Below are 12,322 nucleotides of genomic sequence, written 5' to 3'. Positions count from 1 at the left end.
CAGGACAAAACAGGTCCGTAGTCGAGGAGGAAGCGGAACGCGCGGTTCTAGAAAAAGGGAGCGAGAGAGAGGATGAGGAAACGGATGGTGGTGGGTTCGGGCGGGGGATAAGGGGTGGGCGCAGTATAGGGGCGGAATTTCGCGCGTGCTCCGCTTCATCCCCTTCGGTTGCCGCTGCCGCTGCTGCTGCTGCTGCTGGATGCTGAGGGTAGCTGGACCGCGCGCGTGAGGTGTCAGTTCTGCGCGCGACCTCTCTCCTGAAGGTGTCAACCTACTCGCGACCTACTCCAAGGTGTTTGCCGAAGTCTCGTGCAACTGACGCGGCAATACTCGCGCGTTTCTTTCACCCTCTCATCGTCTCTTTCGGTCTTCCCTGTTCCGTCTACCCCGCTCGGTGGCGGTCTACTTCGTCGTTGTATGCGCGTGGTTGGCTCGCTCGAACCGCGAGGACTGTCCAGTGAACCGCGCACAAGTTGTTTCATTTTTTTTTTCTCTTCGCGAGAGGAAAACCCTGGAAGTACACCGGTTCATCTGGCACGTGACGCACGGCTTCAACGGCACTATCATGTTCGCCGGGATGTCCAGAGGCAACAATGTACGTGAACACGTTTCTATTGCGAGCACGCGTATTATTTAACCGTTCTCTTGCGACCCGACACCCCCGAGCCTATCTCTTGGCCCCCCTTTTGTTTCTCTTGGCGATGATAAGCGAACGGATCCCGAAACGTTCGCTCCGTTCTCAATCATTCTCCCAACCCCTGCCGCTTTTTTCCCTGCGCTTCAACGTCGAAGACCGTCTCGCCCGCGGGTGGCAGGAGGCGGTTTCGATAAAACGTTGACTAATGACGCGCGCAACAAAATGCATTCGAGCCGACGGAATTTCGCTCGTTTATCTCGGTTCCACCTCGCGGAGTTTCGGGCATAAAGCAGCGCGCTATCAACGCCAGGTATATGCTGGCGATAACCGGAGCCCCGCGCCGGCCTCGCACCGGTCCCTGTGTACACGCGGCTTCGGTTCGGCAGCGTCCAACAACTGCACCCGCGATCGCTGTTCCAAGATTCACCGATGATACCGCGTGTTCGCCGTTGATCGACGAGCCGGACCACCGGAGATTTAATTTTCGCGAAATCCTGCCGCGGTCCGGTACGATCGGCGCGCTCGCGTTCTCATCTCCCGTCTGTCCATTAAATTTCCACAGCAAAGTGACGCGAGGCGAGGCGAGGCGAGACGAGGCGAGGCGGCGCAACGTTTTCGCTCGGTATCGACGATACATCATTGTCACATTTCATTTTCTTCGGGCGTAACGGCGTCGTTCCCCGGACAAAGAATGGAGGATTTTCGTAGGCAGATATGAAAGGTATATATCGTGGAAGTTAGTTCCTCAGGTGGCGATAATTCATCAGGGCCGAGTAACTCGCCCGCCGCCGGATGATTAATTAACGCCGGAGTCGGTTGCCCCATCGCGTTAGTCCAGTTTTTCCCTTCGGAAACCAAGACAGTATTCCGAGCTGATTTCTATTACCACCTTCGCGTCGTGCCGCTCGTTTTTATTATACCCGCGTTTCTCGTTTCGCGATGCCCGGCAAAGTGGGATCTGCGCGCATTCAAGTGGCCCCTTTACGGATCGCATTATTGTTCCGGCAGTGAATAATAAATCCATTTCGAGGATTTTAATTTAAGCCGCGTCTGGAGCCTTCGTCGAAATTAAAGGGCGGTATTTCCGCTGGGCGAGAGGCCTCCGTGAAAGAAGAAATCAAACTCGCGCGAATCTCTATGGCAGTCGACTTTAAAGGGCAACTTCGCCGCGATAAATCCGACAAGTTCGGCCGTCGAATGGATCGCCGTTAAATCAGCGGCGTGCAATGATCGTCAGCGGTGTGCACCGAGGATAAAATAAATTTCGCCGCTGATACGCGCGCCGATAAACGTACAATCGCGTTTATTTGCCCGCTCGTGGCCGCAATTATGCAAACGAACGTAAGGGCCCGGCGAGCATTACCGCGCGCCTATCCATCCGCGACGGCTGTCGTCCGCGTTCGAGATTCACGACGCAGGGAAAATCGACGGAATCCTCGATCAGGCAAGCAAAGTTCGCGGGCGCTGCGTTTCGGGAACTTTTCTACGCGACGCTTTCACGATGAAACGCGGCTCGAAACGATGCTCGGGCGATTTGCACCGCGTTCTCGGTACATTTCAATATAATGGGATCTAAAAAGAGCTCGCCGACCGCCGCGGCGCGAGGAGGGGTCACTTAAATTAGTTTTCCTGACGACAAGCGTCCTCTCTTCCGTGATAATGCCGCGCCGCGTTTCACGGACATTCGTCCGGCTAAATGTCCTTAATTGAAAACGTGTAAATCCTGAAACGGCGCGGGAGACACGCCTAATCCTATTCCGGCTCATCCTCGGTAGACAAGCGTAGGCAATTTTCATTTAATCGGAGCCCCGTCGCCCTCTTTCTCGTCGTCGTCGTCGTCGTCGCCGCGACGTTGCCTTGTCCTCGAACGCAGTTGAAGAAAAAACGAACGATGAAAGACGGGAGCCAGGCCTGGCGGTAGTTGCGCGAGAAAAGAATTTCTTCCCTCTTATCGTTCGACTTATAAGAAGCGACAGCGAAGCCGCTCTTCCCGGCCGCGACCGTCTTCTTTTCAGTCTGAAATCTCCACTCGACCCTCCTATTTATTTCCACTCAATTTCGCCGCGGGGCGTTTCGCAACACCGTTCTCAGCCGTTCGTGATTCTCGTGCGCGAGGAACGTCGTTTCGGCGACCGATGTCGATGTCCGCGATCGACGCGTCGTTGTCTATAACTTCTCTTGCCCATCCCCATTACGGGACATTGTGGATTGATAACGAATTCATGCCCTTCGTCAAGTGTCCGATTGCTAAATATCGCTTGGTCCATCTTCAGGGCTGTTATGTTACTCGTGACATCAATTGTGCCGGTGATTTTGAAAGTGGTGGAAGTCACGTATATTTAGTCTCCAGATATGTAGACTTTTGCATTGAGGCGTGTTAAAAGGTATTTATTTATTATAGGACAATATTTTATAAACTGTATGATCTTCCAACGTCAAGTATATAACCATTGACAAATTTGTTTAACACTAAACCTACCAAGCAGTAATACTAACCGGCATGTACCGCTTCGCAAAAGTGAGAAGATCGAATTTATTTAGAATTTGTAAAGTTTTTATTATAAAACTTGCTCCAATAATATAACTTTTTCAAGCGTTTTCCACGAAAGAGTCTCGGAACTTTGTAGAATTGCAAAATACGAAAGCGGTCTCTTTGACCGCGGTAGGTTTAGTGTTAATATCAAGCATGGAATCATGTCTTTCGAATACTTCAATGTCTTACATCGCTTTCAAAATTAATATTAAATTCTGGTCACTGATTTTCAATAAACAAAAATAGCGAATTTTATTAAAAAAGAAATGGACTTACGTATGTTTTATATATTCTATATTATTTTATAATTTCCGATAGCCCGTAATTTACGGTTCAAAATTGCTTAATAAATTGTTTAGTGGCATTATATATTTTATATTATTTTATAATTTCCGAAAGCCCGTAATTTACGGTTCAAAATTGCTTAATAAATTGTTTAGTGGCACTAACTATTTTAATCGTATACAAGTCATCTTCAGTGCTGGCCTATATTTTCGGCACGTATTTTTACGCGATGCATGAAAATTTTAATTGAATTCCGTGTTGAATATTTTCCTGTGGGTTCACTCATTGACACACGTTTCCATTACTTTCTGTACGTTTTTTCAACTATTATAGTAGCTTTCAGTTGTAGATATCTTGACAGGTGTGTTTTTACAGCCTCATTTCTAACACTTACACCGCTTATGCTATTATCGAAATGAACGTGAAGTTACCATTCATGTAACATGAAACAAGTGCAAAATCTTAATTTTTTAGGTTTCATGGCTTACAACACTTTTTTTCAAAATCACCGACACAATTATCGTCGAAGGTTTTCAATTTGCTCACTTGCTGTTTATTGTAACAGTATTTTTAAGTAAAAAAAATACAATTTTTAGAACATGTTTTGTTTAATACTGCGAGCTAAAGAGTTAAACGAACGATAATCCGGCGTTATTCGCCAGAGTAGGTTAACTCGAATATTTTGTCTCGAGGGAGATATAAAAATGAATTTATTAACTCTAAACCAATCGCGCCGGTCAAAGTGATGCACACACATTTTGTATTTTCAAATTCTTGAAACTATAAAGACTCTTTTTTAAGAAACGACTGAATAAATCCTTTCATTCAAGCTAAAAATGGAAAAATATAGGCGGAAAGTCTAGATAAAATGTTATTCTTACAAAACAATACACGTTCGTTAATTTTAGAGCTCGGTAGATTTAAAGTTAAAATAAATTGGATAAAATAGGAAATCAGAGCTAATAGTTTATCCTTGGAAAATGAAACTTGTACTTTATGAATTGAAGCTTCTCTTATAATATTAAACTTTTCACAGAAAAATGTCTTCCCTTGCAAATAAAAAATAGACTCTTACTCATTCTATCTAGTTGGTAATATCTTGCTTTCTGTTATTGAAACCAAAGGAAAGATATTTTAACGCGTGCATAATAGCTACTCATACGATAGCTCTAATATCGTTTGCAAAATAATCTCGGAGAGACTACGTGCGCGAGAGTACTTAGTTGTGTAGTTTGGAGGAGATCGCATCCATCAATGGGGTACGTAGTAATTTCACTGTGAGGGATTTGTGAACTTCATTGTCGGGTCTCGTATTTGCGCGTTGAAAACGTTCGACGGCACGGTTTATACCGTGAATATTTGCGTTCGTCGGATTTCCGGTTGACCCGTTGCTACCGTGGCCTTTAGCAGGGGATGGTTGTTTAAAAATCGTGCGCGGGACCGTCAGTGGAACACAGTTGGAAGGCCAACGAATTAATTGAACCTCTGATTGCTAGCTGAAACGAGAGGCGGCGACGGGTTTTTATTAATTTCGTTCGTTTCGCCTGACGTCGTTTGTCGGCGAGCTGCATCACTTGATATATACATATATATGTATATATATATATATATATATATATATATATATTACATAAATGGGGGTGGTGCAAAAAAGAGGAGGGTGGGAGGGGGGTGGGTGCGATGAAAGAGCGAGGCGTGAACGACAGTCACGAATAAAAGCTTTCGACAGGGCACAATCAATGTTACATTCGAGAGGCGAGAGACTCTCTTAAAATGTCGTGCGTCGAGTGAATCGTTGGTAAAATGTAGGTCAGGCGAAATTACACGTCACTTCTTATTAGACGCCCCGAACGAGCCCGGATGTGCGCGTGTGGAGGTTTTTACATGCACGAGCCGTAACTTACTCACCGATAGTCGAGTAAGATCCGAAGAAATAACCCGCGAATGACGGCATCTCTGAAGTCTCCTAGTTGAACGAGAAATCGTTGCTCAAATTACCTTTCGACGTCCGATACACGACGAATTAGAAACGTCTGTCCAAGACCGCCGTTCCATTTTCTCAGCGGCCGCTATTTTCTATCTATACGTCGCGGCGATTGGAAAGCCCGATAAACGATCTCCAACGCATAATAGTATTTCCGTGTCCGGCCAATCATTTGGACACGAATAATTTACCGCGAAGAATTTGCATGAAATGAATTTCGCATGATTCGATTTTGCCCGCGCGCTTCGTTTCGACGATTTACATTGTGATGTATCAACAGCGAGCACTCGACACACGCCTACTGGAATTATTTATCGTCGATCAATATTGCCGTATCCGTATGTAAACTGCTTTCCTTAAACTACTTTATATTTTAATGGACGCGGAATAAAATATACAAATCCTTCTGGCGTTATTTCCGTTTCCACGATATTTCCGGTGAAACAGTGTCTTTGTATAGGTTGCCGTCGACGAACTGCGCTTTGACATGATGGTTAACTGAAGCAGTGACAGGTAGAAGACGTTTCTACAAAGTTTTCGCGTAGTTCGGCCGAGTGTATCAACTTCTGCTGGCGGCTTTCATTGAAATAGGTTGCTTCCTGTAAACATACTTTTCTTTGCTTCTTTGGCACAATACACATTTTCATCATCATTCGTTAAATGTAAAATGTTTTCCAAGCTTCGAAAAGACATCGAATGAAGAGCAAACGGAATTAGGCATGCTTCTTTATTTTATTTACTTTCCTATATGACAAAATCATGGCTTCTTCGAATTTTTGAATGACGAAATATTTAACATAATATTTGTAAATAGCTGGTAATTAATTAAAATGACGTGGTTGTACAACTGGCAAGCAAGAAATCTGAAAGACACACCAAGCTCTCATACTTCCAAGTAGATTCACTAGGTTATAGTCAGACCAGCCAGTCGTATATTTCATTCAATAGCATGCGTACTTAACGACTTGAACCCTGAAATGCACGACTTCTTTGTTTTCAATTTCTATTTATCAAACTTTACAAAAGTATGAGTATATATTAAGGGAAAAATAAAGAAAAGAATTTTTATTAGAAAATTATCGTATGTAGCCAATCGACTACAAAACAAAATATTCTTTTAGATACACTATGTACATATATACATATACATATATGTTGCCAAATGGCAACACGATGCATTTAAGGGTTAAGAATTACTTATTTTTAACAATGAAGCTATGACTAACAAGATTTTATTCTACATTTCCGAAATGCTTTCTTAGATTTACGTATAAACAGTTTTTAATATACCAATGATTCATTGATGTTACAAAGATGCAAAGAAAATAATCCTCTAATCTAAAGTTATATACTGCTGTACTGTGATTCCTATATTAACCTCACAATACCGGCGACGAATTATATAAGGAAGTTATGAGCAAATTTATTTATTGCAATTATGCCATATAATAATAAATAATACCTATACCATTTTATTAATATATTTCTTCGATAATAAGGTTATATCAATATTATAAAATTAATGTCATGGCGTTAATCCTCTATTATAACGGTATTAAACGTTAAATTCTAACGTTACTTCCGTACCAATATATGAAAAAATATAGGTCCGCATTTCGTACCCATACAGAGTGTTGCGATTAATACTGATTAGGTGGGCAAAACTCATAACTTCATTTCATAAAAAATAAGTGCTCGTCATATAAAGTGATGTATATACAATAAGAATGTTAACGTTACTCTGTCAATATTACTCCTAAAATCGGTTTCAACGACACAAATTAATTAGCACTTTAAACGCACATTGTATTAAATTTCTTAAAACAACTTTTACAAGTTCTTATTTAAGATTAACATGAACTATTTACATTTTTAGACCTTAAAAAAATTTGTATAATGAAAACTAGTTGTGAAGGTACATTTGATTGTTTTAATTAGTTCTATTAATTCTCTTGATTATTTAATCAATAAACGAAGAAAAGTTGTTGCTAGCATTCGGGCAGACTTTAATCTTTCTTTCGACGTAAATTTTAATACGGGGAAATGTGCGGAGGTGAACAATATTCATAATTTTAGTGATAGTAATCGCTATTTCTTGAAGAGAATTTCTCAACGTTTGAAATAGTTTTAAAAAAGACAATTGTCTTAATGAAATATATCAATCTCATATGAAAATATATACAATTGAAAGATATATAAACTTTGTATCACTTTTATATGCATTTAAAATTCGTCCGATGAAAACAATATTTCATCTAGTGAAGAAGAATTTAGTTCTACAAATGATGATTTAGAATACATTTATTTTTAATTTAATTTAATAATAATATAATAATAATAATTTTATTTTATTCTACTTTATTTTATTATTTTAGAAAACAAGAAGAAGTAACGATAAACCTACGGGGACATAGGATAAACAACAAAAATAAAAAAGGAATTTTGTTCAGTTAGTATCACGAATCGCAACACTGTGGTATGGCGTCGTCGAGGGGTTAATAACTTTGTCAGTTCATTGATATATTAGTCAAAAACATCCTTTCGACTGTGTAAAAAGTACTTAGACAACATTATGCTGCTCCTTAACGTACAGCTGTATTAAATTGTTGTTGACAATAGAATTAGAAATTCCTTCCATCAGTTAATACAAGATACCCATCTTCCAGCACCGATAAGTCCATACGAACCTTTATTTATCCACGTGTCATTATCAGATTATTTGACCGTCAATAATATTGCAAGATGCCAGGACATTCGTCCTATTTCGATCAAATCGAGCCTCCCATTAGCACCGGCACTTGGCGGGTCAAAGAATCGCCATCGAAACCATCCTCGGCTAAGTTAACGAGTCCGAAGAGTCTTAATAGGTTTCCATCCGGCGCGCTGCCGGCATGGCACGGTAGCGAGTTCCAGGGGATGGGTTATCTAAAGTAGCATCTTGATTCCCGCGACTATGATTAAAGCGATACCCGTTGATTGCTCGTCCGGGGCAACTAGCATTGTCCGGTGGCGTCGGGCTTCCGTGGCGTCGTCGGCGGTTTAATCTCGGCTGTCTCCCTAATCCCTCTATCTGCGTCATGAACTCTTATCTCACCGCTGGAAACCGGCGCAAGTAGCGCGAAGCAGGACAAAGTTGTAAAATAAACACACGGGGAAGGAGGTAGACGGCGTGTGTCTGCTCGTAGTAAATCGGCGCTAGCTCGAAACTCCCGGCGCCGTTTTGTTAACTCGGCGAAACTATTTTTCCTGACGCGGGTTTGCCCTCCGCCGCGCCGGGTTCCTTGGTCACCGAAAGCTGGACGTCCTTCCGCGGAGGGACAGCGACCGGTGCGCCCGAAGAGTTGAAGGACATTACGTAGTACGGCCAACAAAAGTTTCCCATGCGGCGCACAGACTGGACATTGCTCAATTCCTATTTGGTCCTTGAAATTTACATCCGTCTCGCAGTAATATATACAGCTATTTTCCTTTTCTTCCGCCCCTCGCTGCTCCCGCTTCCTCTTGCTCGCCTATTTCCCAGCCTTGGAGAATAGCAGGTGAGTTTGCTCGGGCCAACTTATGCCATTTGCCATTGCTCCCTCCTTCTCTCTCCCCCTCTCTTCCTCTCTCTCTCTCTCTCTCTCTCTTTCTCTCTCTCGCGTTCTCTCTGGCTCCATGTTCTCCAGTTCCGAGTACACTCGTTCTTTAGTCTGGAAAGTTGCTGGTCCATCTCGAAAGTAAGCTTGCAAAACAACTGCCGGTGTTCCCTGCACATACGTGTAATCGGCCGCGGCGCCAGTTTATTTCTCCCCTTTTGCGAACCAACCGAAACGAACTTGGATCGTTGAACGCTGTTGCGTGCGGTATGAACGATGATTTCCATTGATTTCCACTGCGGCGTTCCAGCCGCCGATCATTCGTGCTCTCCGTTTGTCGTCCCGGCGAGTTTCAGCACGAGGAATTTCATTAGATCCACCGGTATCGTCGGAAATTAATAAATATTTTTGTTTCCACGGGAATGACGGAGGACGCGCGTTCTAAAGGGCGGCGGTGGCGGCGGCGGGAGGGGGGTGGGGGATGGAATCCAATTTTTCGAGCTTGGTGTTATGGAAGAGCGAGCTAAGTTGTCTTCGAGGATCTGGCCGGGAGATAGGATGGCGGGCCAACGGCAATGTCAGGAATACTTCTGAAAATCGCGATGAAATTTCGCCTTATCTAAGAAGCGGGGGCGAACGAGGACGCCGTGAGGGGGAAGGGAGTGGGGTGGGGCAGCACTAAAACACGAGCTCGCATTCCTCGCTCGGTCTCGGTCTAACCTCCGTTCCACGCAGAATTAACGAAGTTATTTGAGGAGATACGGTAAAAGTTCGTAACGGAGTTCGTAACGGAGTAGAGTTTTGTAATTCGCGTTATTGTCGAAACGTCTCGTCCGTTGAAAAACTGAGATACGGACTCGTTGTTCCGAAGCTCCTGGGTGCCCTTTTCCGCGTCCCTGTCTCGGCCGACCCGTGGCGATCGAATTTATGTCGAACTATTCGAAAACGCCCGTCGTCGCGACGTAATCCGCAAATTCCGCGGGTCCTCGTGTGAATCCATCGACATCTCGCCACCCGGGAACGCCTTGAACGAAGGGAAACTTCGTTCAAGGCACCGGCGATGGTATTCTGTTGCCGCGATGGCGTCTCGCGGTTGTCTTACTCTCCCTCGAAAATCATACACTACATTACCGCAACATGTTTCGGACGGTCTGTTTCGGAGGAGGTCGCGGTTGCAACGGGCTTCCCGAACAATATAATTAAGCTAGTAAACTCATTTACGGATCCGGGAAACTGCCGGGCCAAAGTACGAGTAGTTGCGAATTACTGTATTAGGCGAGGATGAACTGCAGACGCTGCGGCGTTGTTCTCCGATGAGGACATCAGTAGGGCGCGTTTGTCACGCTGCTACTGCTCTAATTATTGGCGGAAGTTTTGATAGGATCTGCTGGAATATTCAATGCACAGGGCGGGGTCGAAGGTGTGATACAAGCTGGCAACGGGTTCTTCCATCTGCAAAACGAAATCGAAGCTGTGGGTTCATAGGCTCGCCTCTTCAATGAACGAACATCCCCCATTGAATGAGTATTTCACGTGTATAAAAAAGTGTGATGTGACCTTAGTTTACCTCTATTTTGACAATGAATGAACACCTCCCAGTGATTGAACATTTCTCATATTGTTCATGAAACGTTTTCAAACCATTTTTACGTTCAAATTTATGTAGTGGTTCTGTTATACATTTGAAGATGTCTCGTAGATTCCATTTCGTTTGTGCTTATAATTCGTTTTACATTTCATTCGTTTAACGAGCAATTCTTTACAACGTCCTATCCGTTCAGGGTAAGTACTATTGCTATTTGATATCCATAATTTGAGTTTTGAGGTGTGTTCAATGAAATCATCTTGATTTGTTTGTACAATACTATTCACTGGGATATTACTGTTCATTTATTAAATTCTTTTTTTCATTCATCGGTCGTTTGACGTACTTTTCACAAAATCTTATATTAAACTTTAAGAATCCAACTTATAGTAAAACGGTTAGTTTATGATTACATCATTCACTGGTCAAGTCAACTATTTTAAAATTCGAGGCTTGGTTTATAGGAACATTGAGATTCAACGTTCATGGATTACAGGATCTAGAATTTATTTTTTATTTGCAATATTTTAACACTATCCCTACCTCGACCGGTGAAATGACCGTTTTTGAAATTTCGATTAGAATTTCCTATATACAACGTAATTATGTCGCCTTTATACTTCACGACTTTTTCTAAAATATACGTATAATACATTTTTCAAAAATTTACTTCGTTTTTTATTGTTTGTTTTCTCAGAAAAATTTGTAGTCTGTCTTACCTACCACGGCCGGTCATTCAATCGGTTGTACGATTTATATGTTTTGTAATAGAATTCTCTCAAACACTCAATCGTGAAACTATAAAGTCGTTCCAAATAGAAGGTAATGCAGTTGTGGCATGATTTTAGCCAAAAAGTGCCTTCCAAGTACTGCTTTACATCATCACCAAGTGTTTACAATTCTCGCACGCCTATCGGCCTCGCGGTTTTTATTTGCCAGATTGGTATCTGAAGCGGTTCGAAACCTCGAATTATAAACTTCTAAATAAAAGAAACTATATTTTGATAGTGTCAAATTGGCGGTAGGAATAAGCATACGCGAAGTGTCTCTCTCTCTCTCTCACTCTCTCTCTCTCTCTCTCTCTCTCTCGATTGATTTAGTATTAAACGATCTATCGATCTCTTTACACTTAAGTTGCAGACTCTGTAATGCATGTATATGTATACTTTACCGTGTACACGTATACTTTTATTATTGCACTGTTTGATTAATAATTAATTTAAAGGAAAAGGATTTTATATGACGACGTAGTTTCAAGACAAAGTATTGCAAGTTTATCGCGTCTCTCGCTATACTTCCAGTGGCTCTTTAATAGCATATCATTAAGTCTTTAGCGACTCGAATGCAATATTCGCGTGGTAATCGTTGTGGCTCGTTGGTATAATTGACGACTAAATTACAGCTGCAGTAAACGTAACAAATGCATTGTTAAGAACAAGAAGGCATTGTAACGTTTCTGGGTATTTAAAACTCAATTATTTTAATTTAATAGAAACGTTAATGGCGTGTGTCGATCAGAATTCCTTGAACGTTAAATGTATACATACATTAGAGTCGGTATTGTTCTGACAATATTTTCTAAAGAATTCTATTGAAAGTTTTAATCTCTTGCCTTACGACCTATTTTCAAAAAAAACTCACCTGCGTGTGCAAGACAATTTAATTTAGCGCAACGTTATCACAAGAGAAGCTATCTCAAAATAAAACTAAAATATTTCTGATT

General features: G+C 42.3%; 1 protein-coding gene across 4 annotated transcripts in view; it reads left to right on the top strand.

Moving 5' to 3' along the window:
• The first annotated feature begins 232 nt into the window (after window positions 1–232).
• LOC117227247 (cell adhesion molecule Dscam2) overlaps window positions 233–12,322 on the top strand; it is a 424,317-nt gene continuing 412,227 nt past the window's right edge. For all 4 annotated transcript variants that reach the window (XM_033482337.2, XM_033482339.2, XM_033482336.2 and 1 more), the window contains exon 1: window positions 233–595. The gene's annotated coding sequence lies outside the window, so the exon portion shown is untranslated. The remainder of the gene's footprint in view (window positions 596–12,322) is intronic.

This window comes from Megalopta genalis, chromosome 3 (assembly GCF_051020955.1).
Source record: "Megalopta genalis isolate 19385.01 chromosome 3, iyMegGena1_principal, whole genome shotgun sequence".
Taxonomy (NCBI): domain Eukaryota; kingdom Metazoa; phylum Arthropoda; class Insecta; order Hymenoptera; family Halictidae; genus Megalopta; species Megalopta genalis.
This window is presented reverse-complemented; position numbering and strand designations above follow the sequence as displayed.